General features: G+C 40.0%; 1 long non-coding RNA gene across 1 annotated transcript in view; it reads left to right on the top strand.

Annotated features, from left to right (window-relative positions):
* LOC120103504 (uncharacterized) overlaps positions 1-12,660 on the top strand; it is a 25,692-nt gene extending 13,032 nt beyond the window's left edge. The window contains exon 3 of the long non-coding RNA XR_005505758.2: positions 10,185-12,660. This is a non-coding gene — a long non-coding RNA (uncharacterized LOC120103504). The remainder of the gene's footprint in view (positions 1-10,184) is intronic.
* Positions 12,661-13,063: the final 403 nt, after the last annotated feature.

The raw sequence follows: 13,063 nt of genomic DNA, 5'->3' as shown, positions 1-13,063 counted from the left end.
GTTCTCAGTTCAATGGTTGGCAACAAGCATTTGCCTCTGTATTTGTCACGCTCTGGCAGAGCCTCTCAGGAGACACCTATATCAGGCTCCTGTCAGCATGCACTTCTTAGCTTCATCAATATTGTCTGGGTTTGGTGGCTGCATGTATATGGGCTGGATCCCCAGATGGGGCAGGCTCTGAATGGCCATTCCTTCTGTCTCTGCTCCAGACTTTGTCTCCATATTCCCTCCTATGAATATTTTTGTTTTCCCTTTTAAGAAGGATGGAGCATCTGCACTTCAGTCGTCCTTCTTCTTGAGCTTCATATGCTCTGTGGATTGTGTTTTAGGTAATCCGAGCTTTTGGGCTAATATCCACTTATCAGTGAGTACATACCATGTATGTTTGGAACTTATTCTTTATTAATGATTAATGTGGGATGGCCCAGCCCACTGAAGATGTTGCCATCCCTGGCCCAGCATTCCTGCGGTATATTAAAAACAAAACAAAACAAAAAACAAGCTTTTTGAACCATGGAGAACAAACCAGTAAGCAACCTTCCTCCATGATCTGTGCTTTCTGTTCCTGCTTCCAGGTTACTTCTTGATTTCCTGCCTTTATTTTCCTCAATGATGGAATCTTAAAAGTTAGCCAATGAACTTTTCCCTCCCTATCTTGTTTCTCTTCATTATGTTATCATAGCAATGGAAAGGAAACTAAGGCAGCCCCCAGTGGTGCCAGAGAAATGTTATGGATTCTTCTTGGCCTCTGAAGACAATTTTGTTGAATGGAAATGTGTGACACCACCCACCTGGCCTCCTCCTCTTTTCTTTCACTTCCTGGTCATGATTTGTGTAATTTTATTCACTACATCGTACCACCTGGAAGACTCCAAAACAAGGATGACACATGAAAATGAACTGAATGTCCAAACTGAGTGACAATAGGCCTTTTTTTGTATATTAAGTTGATTTCCTCTGTAATTTGATTTAGTAGCAGAAAGCTAACCAAATTTAATGATGGGTGGAGGGGAGTACTAATCTAAATAGACTAAGCACTTGCAGAGTAGAAGTATATAAATGGAAAAACTAAAATGGAACTTAGGGGCAAATAAACTTTATGGTTAGTTGGGTCAGAGAGACCGAAATGTTTTTCGGAAGTTGAAAAAATATAATCAGTTACCATATTTGTGCTCCAATCATATTTTCTTCATATTCAAATTAAGATAATGATAACTAGCTATAGGGATTTCTGTAGACAGCACCAAGTTATATGTTTCCAACTATGTAGAATGTTCCTAGAATAGAGATCATGTTTGGTTCTGCTGCATATTACCTATGGCCAGAATTTTCCAAGTATTTCCATATATCAAGTATACATTTTTTTCTGCATCCACCCTATGGACTTGAAGCCTTAAGCCTACGAGAGCTTCTTCCTGACACCGAGACTCCTGTTCCATGACTCAGAAGATCAGCTCTTGTCATAACCTTGAAGGGAAAAACATAACACTTGTGAATTAGGGTAATAATGAGCACTTCCTCCCCATTTCAGAATTATTCAAATGCATAGGCAATGGGTCCCAATGGAAGCATATTTTTCTCTAATTTCTGCCTGAAGTCTTTGTACCACGTTTTTCTCTTAGAACAAACATGGGAAAGTGTTCTGGGAAAAGGAGTCTTTTAGTGAATCAATAAGTGGAATGTTTTCTTTAAAAGGGCTACAAATTCTTTCCATGTATTTTTTTTTCCTCAGAAACATGGGTGCACATGTTCAGAATCTAATCAGCCAAATTAATAGACTCCAGTGGCAAAGAAGTGAACAGGGAAGTAGGATTTGGGCTTCTGCGTGTTACTTCTATAATGGGTGCTGTGAATGCTTGGTGTTATTTTAATTTTGCCCTCCAAGTATGGTGAGCAGCATTGCTGAGCTAAGCAATGGCCAGAAGGGGTGCCACGGGATATAGGAACATGTTCCACACCAAGTCTTGTGTGTAAGATATGTTCCATATTAATTATGAAAAGAGTGGTATAATAAAGTGAAACATTCAACTCACTATGCATACTCTACATGACCACATCTGAGAGGACCAAATGCCACAGCCAACAATTGAGATATCTGAGTGAAGAGGGAAGTGATGCTTCAAAGTTTGAGAATTATACTATGTTCACATCCTCTCCTGTCTCCCTGGTTTTATATCCATTTCACTTACAGCTCTTCTAACTATAGATTTGTGTCTGAAACAATCAAGTTATTTGTTAAGATAATTAACAACTTCAACAACTAGCCAACTGAGTAGCAAATAGATGAAACAAGACTGCCATGCATTTAAAAAAACACATGTTTGGGGACTCCAATTGCCACTTCTAGGAATGCAAAGAAATGCACTTCCAAATGCACAGAAATGGAAGCATTGATAGATAGACAATCTCGGTGTAAAACCTAGCCCTTCCCCTTTAAAAATGTGTCCCCTTATCTATTCAGCAAAATGGACACAGAAAAATTCCCAGGCCACTGCACTGAGCTGTGATAAACATGAGAATAATGCATGTATATTCTGTATATTTTCTTCCTAAATTTCAAACCACTCTGTATGTTCCTAAATACTTAATTTCTTTTAAAATCACATTAATCGTGTTTTCATGACTAAATATTTGCTTCATTTTCCATCTATATTTGAACTGCCTGATATTTGTGATCAAGACAAATGTGGAAATGAGTCGTATAAAAAAAAATCAATGAAACTTGTTTTCCGGAAGGTCCTGGAAGTTGCCCCAAATTCTCTCAGTGTATCATTGAAGACTGATGGCAAGACAGGTCACAGGAGACACAGATCCAAGGAACATGCCCAGACATTATGTTCACAGAACTCATAAAGCCATAATCTCTACCACTAAATCATATCCAAGAGGTCTTGTCTCTATATGGTTACCATGTACATCAATGCTAGAGAAAACTGACCTAGTGATGCTATTCTGCTTATTATTATGTGAATCAAAAAGAAATGGGTTCTCACTTGCTGCTGAAAAAGGCTGAAGGGGAGGCAGGCACAAAGCCTTATTGCTAAGCTAAGGAGCTACTGGCAATTGAAATGGTGGTAGCAGGAGAGTCAGATTTGTTTAAGGATGTGGCCTCTGGTTTGTTGACCAAACTCCAATGGAAGGTCACACAACTAACAGTATTTGGCAATAATTGTTCTCAAACTTCTAGTGCTTCAGCCCTTTAATACAGTTCCTCATGTAGTGGTTGACCCTCAAACATAAAATTATTATTTTTTCATTGGGATGTGCATTTTATTGATTACCAAAGACATTGAACAATTCTTTATGTGTTTTGCAGTCATTCAAGATTCCTCTGTAGAGAAATCTGGTTAGCTTTGTACCCCATTTTTTTTATTAACTTGAGTATTTCTTATATACATTTCGAGTGTTATTCCCTTTCCCGGTATCCGGGCAAACATACCAATACCGCCTCCCCTTCCTTATGGGTGTTCCCCTCCCAACCCTCCCCCCATTGCCGCCCTCCCCCCAACAGTCTAGTTCACTGGGGGTTCAGTCTTAGCAGGACCCAGGGCTTCTCCTTCCACTGGTGCTCTTACTAGGATATTCATTGCTACCTATGGGGTCAGAGTCCAGGGTCAGTCCATGTATAGTCTTTAGGTAGTGGCTTAGGCCCTGGAAGCTCTGGTTGCTTAGCATTGTTGTACATATGGGGTCTCAAGCCCCTTCAAGCTCTTCCAGTTCTTTCTCTGATTCCTTCAACGGGGGTCCTATTCTCAGTTCAGTGGTTTGCTGCTGGCATTCGCCTCTGTATTTGCTGTATTCTGGCTGTGTCTCTCAGGAGCGATCTACATCCGGCTCCTGTCGGTCTGCACTTCTTTGCTTCATCTATCTTGTCTAATTGGGTGGCTGTATATGTATGGGCCACATGTGGGGCAGGCTCTGAATGGGTGTTCCTTCAGTCTCTGTTTTAATCTTTGCCTCTCTCTTCCCTGCCAAGGGTATTCTTGTTCCCCTTTTAAAGAAGGAGTGAACCATTCACATTTTGATCATCCATCTTGAGTTTCATTTGTTCTAGGTATCTAGGGTAATTCAAGCATTTGGGCTAATAGCCACTTATCAATGAGTGCATACCATGTATGTCTTTCTGTGATTGGGTTAGCTCACTCAGGATGATATTTTCCAGTTCCAACCATTTGCCTACGAATTTCATAAAGTCGTTGTTTTTGATAGCTGAGTAATATTCCATTGTGTAGATGTACCACTTTTTCTGTATCCATTCCTCTGTTGAAGGGCATCTGGGTTCTTTCCAGCTTCTGGCTATTATAAATAAGGCTGCAATGAACATAGTGGAGCACGTGTCTTTTTTATGTTGGGGCATCTTTTGGGTATATGCCCAAGAGAGGTATAGCTGGATCCTCAGGCAGTTCAATGTCCAATTTTCTGAGGAACCTCCAGACTGATTTCCAGAATGGTTGTACCAGTTTGCAATCCCACCAACAATGGAGGAGTGTTCCTCTTTCTCCACATCCTCTCCAGCATCTGTTGTCCCCTGAGTTTTTGATCATAGCCATTCTCACTGGTGTGAGGTGAAATCTCAGGGTTGTTTTGATTTGCATTTCCCTTATGACTAAAGATGTTGAACATTTCTTTAGGTGTTTCTCAGCCATTCGGCATTCCTCAGCTGTGAATTCTTTGTTTAGCTCTGAACCCCATTTTTTAATAGGGTTATTTGTTTCTCTGCGGTCTAACTTCTTGAGTTCTTTGTATATTTTGGATATAAGGCCTCTATCTGTTGTAGGATTGGTAAAGATCTTTTCCCAATCTGTTGGTTGCCGTTTTGTCCTAACCACAGTGTCCTTTGCCTTACAGAAGCTTTGCAGTTTTATGAGATCCCATTTGTCGATTCTTGATCTTAGAGCGTAAGCCATTGGTGTTTTGTTCAGGAAATTTTTTCCAGTGCCCATGTGTTCCAGATGCTTCCCTAGTTTTTCTTCTATTAGTTTGAGTGTGTCTGGTTTGATGTGGAGATCCTTGATCCACTTGGACTTAAGCTTTGTACAGGGTGATAAGCATGGATCGATCTGCATTCTTCTACATGTTGACCTCCAGTTGAACCAGCACCATTTGCTGAAAATGCTATCTTTTTTTCCGTTTGATGGTTTTGGCTCCTTTGTCAAAAATCAAGTGACCATAGGTGTGTGGGTTCATTTCTGGGTCTTGAATTCTATTCCATTGGTCTATCTGTCTGTCTCTGTACCAATATCCATTTAGTTTAATGTTAGCAACTGGTTTGCTGTATATGGCTTTTACTATGTTCAGGTATGGGCCTTGAATTCCTATTCTTTCCAGGACTTTTATCATGAAGGGGTGTTGAATTTTGTCAAATGCTTTCTCAGCGTCTAATGAAATGATCATGTGGTTTTGTTCTTTCAGTTTGTTTATATAATGGATCACGTTGATGGTTTTCCATATATTAAACCATCCCTGCATGCCTGGGATGAAGCCTACTTGGTCATGGTGGATGATTGTTTTGATATGCTCTTGGATTCGGTTTGCCAGAATTTTGTTGAGTATTTTTGCGTCGATATTCATAAGGGAAATTGGTCTGAAGTTCTCTTTCTTTGTTGTGTCTTTGTGTGGTTTAGGTATAAGAGTAATTGTGGCTTCGTAGAAGGTATTCGGTAGTGATCCATCTGTTTCAATTTTGTGGAATAGTTTGGATAATATTGGTATGAGGTCTTCTCTGAAGGTTTGGTAGAATTCTGCACTAAACCCGTCTGGACCTGGGCTCTTTTTGGTTGGGAGACCTTTAATGACTGCTTCTATTTCCTTAGGAGTTATGAGGTTGTTTAACTGGTTTATCTGTTCCTGATTTAGCTTTGGTACCTGGTATCTGTCTAGGAAATTGTCCATTTCCAGCAATTTTTCAAGTTTTGTTGAATATAGGCTTTTATAGTAAGATCTGATGATTTTTTGAATTTCCTCTGAATCTGTAGTTATGTCTCCCTTTTCATTTGTGATTTTGTTAATTTGGACACACACTCTGTGTCCTCTCGTTAGTCTGGCTAAGGGTTTATCTATCTTGTTGATTTTCTCAAAGAACCAACTTTTGGTTCTGTTGATTCTTTCTATGTTCCTTTTTGTTTCTACCTGGTTGATTTCAGCTCTGAGTTTGATTATTTCCTGCCTTCTACTCCTCCTGGGTGTATTTGCTTCTTTTTGTTCTAGAGCTTTTAGGTGTGCTGTCAAGCTGCTGACATATGTTCTTTCCTGTTTCTTTCTGCAGGCACTCAGCGCTATGAGTTTTCCTCTTAGCACAGCTTTCATTGTGTCCCATAAGTTTGGGTGTGTTCTACCTTCATTTTCATTAAATTCTAAAAAGTTTTTAATTTCTTTCTTTATTTCTTCCTTGACCAGGTTATCATTGAGTAGAGCATTGTTCAATTTCCAAGTATATGTGGGCATTCTTCCTTGATTGTTATTGAAGACCAGTTTTAGGCCGTGGTGGTCCGATAGCACGCATGGGATTATTTCTATCTTTCTGTACCTGTTGAGGCCCGTTTTTTGACCAATTATATGGTCAATTTTGGAGAAAGTACCATGAGGAGCTGAGAAGAAGGTATATCCTTTTGCTTTAGGATAGAATGTTCTATAAATATCTGTTAAGTCCTTTTGGCTCATGACTTCTCTTAGTCTGTCTACATCTCTGTTTAATTTCTGTTTCCATGATCTGTCCAGTGATGAGAGTGGGGTGTTGAAATCTCCCACTATTATTGTGTGAGGTGCAATGTGTGTTTTGAGCTTTAGTAAGGTTTCTTTTTCATATGTAGGTGCCCTTGTATTTGGGGCATAGATATTTAGGATTGAGAGTTCATCTTGGTGGATTTTTCCTTTGATGAATATGAAGTGTCCTTCCTTATCTTTTTTGATGACTTTTAGTTGAAAATTGATTTTATTTGATATTAGATTGGCTACTCCAGCTTGCTTCTTCTGACCATTTGCTTGGAAAATTGTTTTCCAGCCTTTCACTCTGAGGTAATGTCTGTCTTTGTCTCTGAGTTGTGTTTCCTGTAGGCAGCAGAATGCAGGGTCCTCGTTGCGTATCCAGTTTGTTAATCTATGTCTTTTTATTGGGGAGTTAAGGCCATTGATGTTGAGAGATATTAAGGAATAGTGATTATTGCTTCCCGTTATTTTCATATTTGGATGTGAGGTTATGTTTGTTTGCTTTCATTCTCTTTGTTTGTTGCCAAGTTGATTAGTTTCTTGCTTCTTCTAGGGTATAGCTTGCCTCCTTATGTTGGGCTTTACCATTTATTATCCTTTGTAGTGCTGGATTTGTAGAACGATATTGTGTAAATTTGGTTTTGTCATGGAATATCTTGGTTTCTCCGTCTATGTTAATTGAGAGTTTTGCAGGATACAGTAACCTGGGCTGGCATTTGTGTTCTCTTAGGGTCTGTATGACATCAGTCCAGGATCTTCTGGCCTTCATAGTTTCTGGCGAGAAGTCTGGTGTGATTCTGATAGGTCTGCCTTTATATGTTACTTGACCTTTTCTCTTACTGCTTTTAATATTCTTTCTTTATTTTGTGCGTTTGGTGTTTTGACTATTATGTGACGGGAGGTGTTTCTTTTCTGGTCCAATCTATTTGGAGTTCTGTAGGCTTCTTGTATGCCTATGGGTATCTCTTTTTTTAGGTTAGGGAAGTTTTCTTCTATGATTTTGTTGAAGATATTTACTGGTCCTTTGAGCTGGGAGTCTTCACTCTCTTCTATACCTATTATCCTTAGGTTTGATCTTCTCATTGAGTCCTGGATTTCCTGTATGTTTTGGACCAGTAGCTTTTTCCGCTTTACATTATCTTTGACAGTTGAGTCAATGATTTCTATGGAATCTTCTGCTCCTGAGATTCTCTCTTCCATCTCTTGTATTCTGTTGGTGATGCTTGTATCTACGGCTCCTTGTCTCTTCCTTTGGTTTTCTATATCCAGGGTTGTTTCCATGTGTTCTTTCTTGATTGCTTCTATTTACATTTTTAATTCCTTCAACTGTTTGATTGTGTTTTCCTGGAATTCTTTCAGGGATTTTTGCGATTCCTCTCTGTAGGCTTCTACTTGTTCTCTAAGGGAGTTCTTCACGTCTTTCTTGCTCCAGCATCATGATCAAATATGATTTTGAAACTAGATCTTGCTTTTCTGGTGTGTTTGGACATTCCATGTTTGTTTTGGTGGGAGAATTGGGCTCCGATGATGCCTTGTAGTCTTGGTTTCTGTTGCTTGGGTTCCTGCGCTTGCCTCTCGCCATCAGATTATCTCTAGTGTTACTTTGTTTTGCTATTTCTGACAGTGGCTAGACTGTCCTATAAGCCTGTGTGTCAGGAGTGCTGTAGACCTGTTTTCCTCTCTTTCAGTCAGTTATGGGGACAGAGTGTTCTGCTTTCGGGTGTGTAGTTTTTCCTCTCTACGGGTCTTCAGCTGTTCCTGTGGGCCTGTGTCTTGAGTTCACCAGGCGGGGTGCTGCCCAAGAGCTCTCTGCGGCGGCAGCAACCAGGAAGACCTGTGCCGCTCCTTCCGGGAGCTTCAGTGCACCAGGGTTCCAGATTGCCTTTGGTGTTTTCCTCTGGCGTCCGAGATGTATGTACAGAGAGCAGTCTCTTCTGATTTCCCAGGCTTGTCTGCCTCTCTGAAGGTTCAGCTCTCCCTCCCACGGGATTTGGGTGCAGAGAACTGTTTATCCGGTCTGTTTCCCTCAGGTTCCGGCAGTGTCTCAGGCAGGGGTCCTGCCGCTCCTGGGCCCTCCCCCACGGGAGCCCAGAGGCCTTATACAGTTTCCTCTTGGGCCAAAGATGTGGGCAGGGGTGGGCAGTGTTGGTGGTCTCTTCCGCTCTGCAGCCTCAGGAGTGCCCACCTGACCAGGCGGTGAGGTCTCTTTCCCACAGGGTCTGGGAGCAGAGAGCTGCTGCGGGCCGGGATCCGCGGGCGTGGGACCTCCGGCAAACACAGGAAGTGCCCGGTCCTAGATGAACTCTGCCTCTGTGTGTCCCGATCTCACCAGGCAGCTCTCTTGCAGCAGACAAGTTGGTCTTACCTGTGGTCCCGAGGCTCAAGTTTGCTCGCGGGGTGCTGCCCAAGGGCTCTCTGCGGCGGCAGCAACCAGGAAGACCTGTGCCGCCCCTTCCTGGAGCTTCAGTGCACCAGGGTTCCAGATGGCCTTTGGTGTTTTCCTCTGGCGTCCGAGATGTATGTACAGAGAGCAATCTCTTCTGGTTTCCCAGGCTTGTCTGCCTCTCTGAAGGTTCAGCTCTCCCTCCCACGGGATTTGGGTGCAGAGAACTCAAAATTATTTTTATTGCTACTTCATAACTCTTATTTTTACTACTGTTAGAAATTCTAACAAAAATATCTGATTTATATGATATATGATCCCTGTGATAGGATCATTTGACCCCCAAAGGGATCACAGCCCACAAGTTTAGAACTGCTAGGAATGGGGGTTGGGGATTTAGCTCAGTGGTAGAGGGCTTGCCTAGCAAGTGCAAGGCCCTGGGTTCGGTCCCCAGCTCTGAAAAAAAGTAAAAAGAAAAAAAAAAGAACTGCTAGGAATGGACAATGCAAATAAATTTTATGGATTTAAGGGGGAAAAAGAGGAGAAAATGTTGTATATAGGGAACTGATGTTGACTGAGAAAGGAATTGGGGGAGTGGATGTTCATGATCCAAATACATTGGTAGAAATTCTTAAAGGATTATTTTTTTAAAAATCTAACTGTAAATTTCTATTAAAAGAAGAATTCTATGTAGTAGGATAAAATAATAGTTTTTCTTATCCAAAACCCATGAAGTCACATTATTGCATAGCATATAAAACACATAGTGGGCTAGTAAATAATTAATAAAGAACATAGAAAGTCCTGCTCAGTGAAGTGGTTAACACTGGAAAATGAAAAACTGACTCAAAGGAATCCTGTTTTGGGGCTAGAGGGATGTCTCAATTGGTCTCTTCCAATAGAACCATGTTTGGTTCCCAGAACCTAGATTATGGGTCTCACAACTGTTTACCATTTTAATGTCAGAAAATCAGGATGCCTCATCTGGTCTACAAGACTCACCTGTATTCACATGCACACATCTACTCTCAGAAAATCAAACAAACAAACACCACATTAATGAAGTTTTTTGTTTGTTTGTTTGTTTGTTTGACAGGGTGACTGGTAAGAAGCTCATAGGAAGCACTCACTATTCCACCATTCTGAGTACTTTGAATTAGTAATATTTTTGGACGGAAGAACTGAAGTTCACGAGGACCCATTTAATGTATTTAGATAAGAACACCCCTACTTATGTAATTTAGAACTATTTGTTCTTGAAATGATTTCAAAGGCTCAACTGTTAAAAAAAATAAATGGAAAGCTTGTTCTGGGTATTCAGTCTGCAATGTATCACTTTAACCCTAAATCATGCATCTTTTCAATATATAGCCACCATTTCTTCATAAAGCCTTTTGTGTAACGTCATGTACAAACAGCTTGTGAGGGGTGTCAGTAGTTTGCATCTGAGTTTTCCTTCCATATAAAGGAGAAATAATACCAGCCAAAACAAAGGAATTAAAGCAAATGGGCTCTCTTACAAAAGCTATTGGTATTTTACAGATTGGAATTGATGTATAATTCTCTAATATTGAAAATGAAAGAAACAACTGTTGTCCCAGGAAGTGATCTTCCAACTTCAGTAACGTTAAAAAGAGAATTACAAACTCAGGATTGTAAACAGAAATGAAATCCAAACATAATGTTCCTCCTCATAGGGCATTAGTACTGCAGTGATCACGATATCCACGATCCAGGGATTCATGGATCTCACCTGTAATCTGAAAGTGTTTGTATATTTTCAAGCCAAGTACTTGGCAAACTGCACATAATGGCCTTGCAATAGAGTGCTTAGTAATTTCCAATTCAAATCTTACCATCTTCATGTTATCATTTAAACCCAACTTGAGAGGCCTGTGACCAGCCTTCTCCAAGAGAAATTTGTATTGACCATATACATAGCAACTTAAAAATAGGTCACATGAAGAAGTGGCATCGAGAACAGTCCTCTTGACATTTGATGTAACTGTCTTCACATGTTCTTTCTTCATGTTATTGAAATGTAGGCCCCTCTGCGTTCCCTCCCACCTCCAACTATTTCCTGAGAATTTGTTCAGCTATTCTAGAACATATGACTTTTATAAATGTTATTGCTTATGTTAACTTTTGGCTATTTGATAAGAATGTTCATTAACTTTAAAAAAAAAAAAAGCAGGGGAGTGATTGGGCTGTGTTTAGCAAGAGGAAGATATTCCCATTTAATAGCCGAAAAGTGAACATAAAAGCAGACAAGGATAGGAAGGGAGAGAATGGGCAAAATGCCTATGTCAGAATGGGTAGATGTGTCCATGAGGACACTGTAGTTAAGGATATGTGTTCCCTCTTCATACTCTGAAGTATTGGAGAGAGACAGAGGAAGAGATGAAAATTTCAAAGAGGTTCCCTTCAAAAAATTCACATTAATGACCTGCTAAAAGCTGCTGAGTCCATTTAGCACGTGGGATTGAATGAGACATTAGTCAACTAATGAGAATAGGTCAATATCCTTGTTGTATGTTAGATCATCATTTGGGTATATGCTCAGGAGAGGTACAGTTGGGTCCTCAGATACTGCAATGTCCAGTTTTCTGACTAACCTCCAGATTGATTTCCAGAATGGTTGTACCAATTTGCAATCCCACCAACAATGAAGGAGTGTTCCTCTTTCTCCACATCCTTGCCAGCATCTGTTGTCACCTGAGTTTTTGATCTTAGACATTCTGACTGGTGTGAGGTAGAATCTCAAGGTTGTTTTGATTTGCTTCCTTGATGACTAAAGATGTTGAACATTTCTTTAGGCACTTCTCAGCCATTTGATATTCCTCAGCTAAGAATTCTGTGTTTAGCTCTGTTTTGTAATAGGGTTATTTAGCTCTCTGTATTCTAACTTCTTGAGTTCTTTGTGTATTTTGGATATTGGTCCTCTATTGGATGTAGGATTGATAAAAATCTATTCCCAATTTGTTGCTTGCCATTTTGTTCTAATGACAGTGTTCTTTGCCTTAAAGAAGCTTTGTAGTTTTTTTATGAGGTCCCATTTGTCGATTCTTGATCTTAGAGCATAAGCCATTGGTGTTTTGTTCAGGAAATTTTCCCCAGTGCCCATGTGTTTGAGGCTCTTCCCCACTTTTTCTTCTATTAGTTTGAGTGTATCTGGTTTTATGTGGAGATCCTTGATCCACTTGAACTTGAGCTTTGTACAGGGTGATAAGAATGGATCAATTTGCATTCTTCCATATGCTGACCTCTAGTTAAACCAGCACCATTTGTTGAAAATGCTATCTTTTTTCCGTTGGATGGTTTTAGCTCCTTTGTCAAAGATCAAGTGACCATAGGTGTGTGGGTTCATTTCTGGGTCTTCAATTCTATTCCACTGATCTGCCTGCCTGTCTCTTTACCAATACCATACAGTTTTTATCACTCTTGCTCTGTAATACTGCTTGGAGTCAGGGTTGGTGATTCCCCAAGAAGTTCTTTTTTTTTTTTTTTTTTTTTTTTTTAATTAACAGGTTTTATTTTTTTTAAATAATGTAACCTTGAGACATTAATTTAAAACTTGGGAACTTTGAAATTGAGAACAACTTTTACTTTTTTTTTTAGTATACAAACATACATATAAGTATTTTTTTTTAATTTATCAGTCAGATTTATATCAGTAAATTTTCAACCCACAAAATGCCCAAAGAACCCAGAGCTAATTGATACTGATATAAACTGCCCATGTTGGACAAATTGTCCTGTAATAATCCACCCCTTATGTGATATTCATAGCTACCTGTGGCTATTTAAAGTCACACGGATCTGGGTCGTTCTTCTCTTCTCCCCTCACTCCTATCTCTTCTGCCTCTCAAAAACTCTTTTTTTTTTTTTTTTTTTTTATTAACTTGAGTATTTCTTATATACATTTCGAGTGTTATTCCCTTTCCCGGTTTCCGGGCAAACATCCCCCTCCCCCCT

Source organism: Rattus norvegicus, chromosome 6 (assembly GCF_036323735.1).
Source record: "Rattus norvegicus strain BN/NHsdMcwi chromosome 6, GRCr8, whole genome shotgun sequence".
Taxonomy (NCBI): Eukaryota; Metazoa; Chordata; class Mammalia; order Rodentia; family Muridae; genus Rattus; species Rattus norvegicus.
Note: the sequence above shows the minus strand (reverse complement) of the source record. Positions and strands in the feature narration are given on the sequence as shown.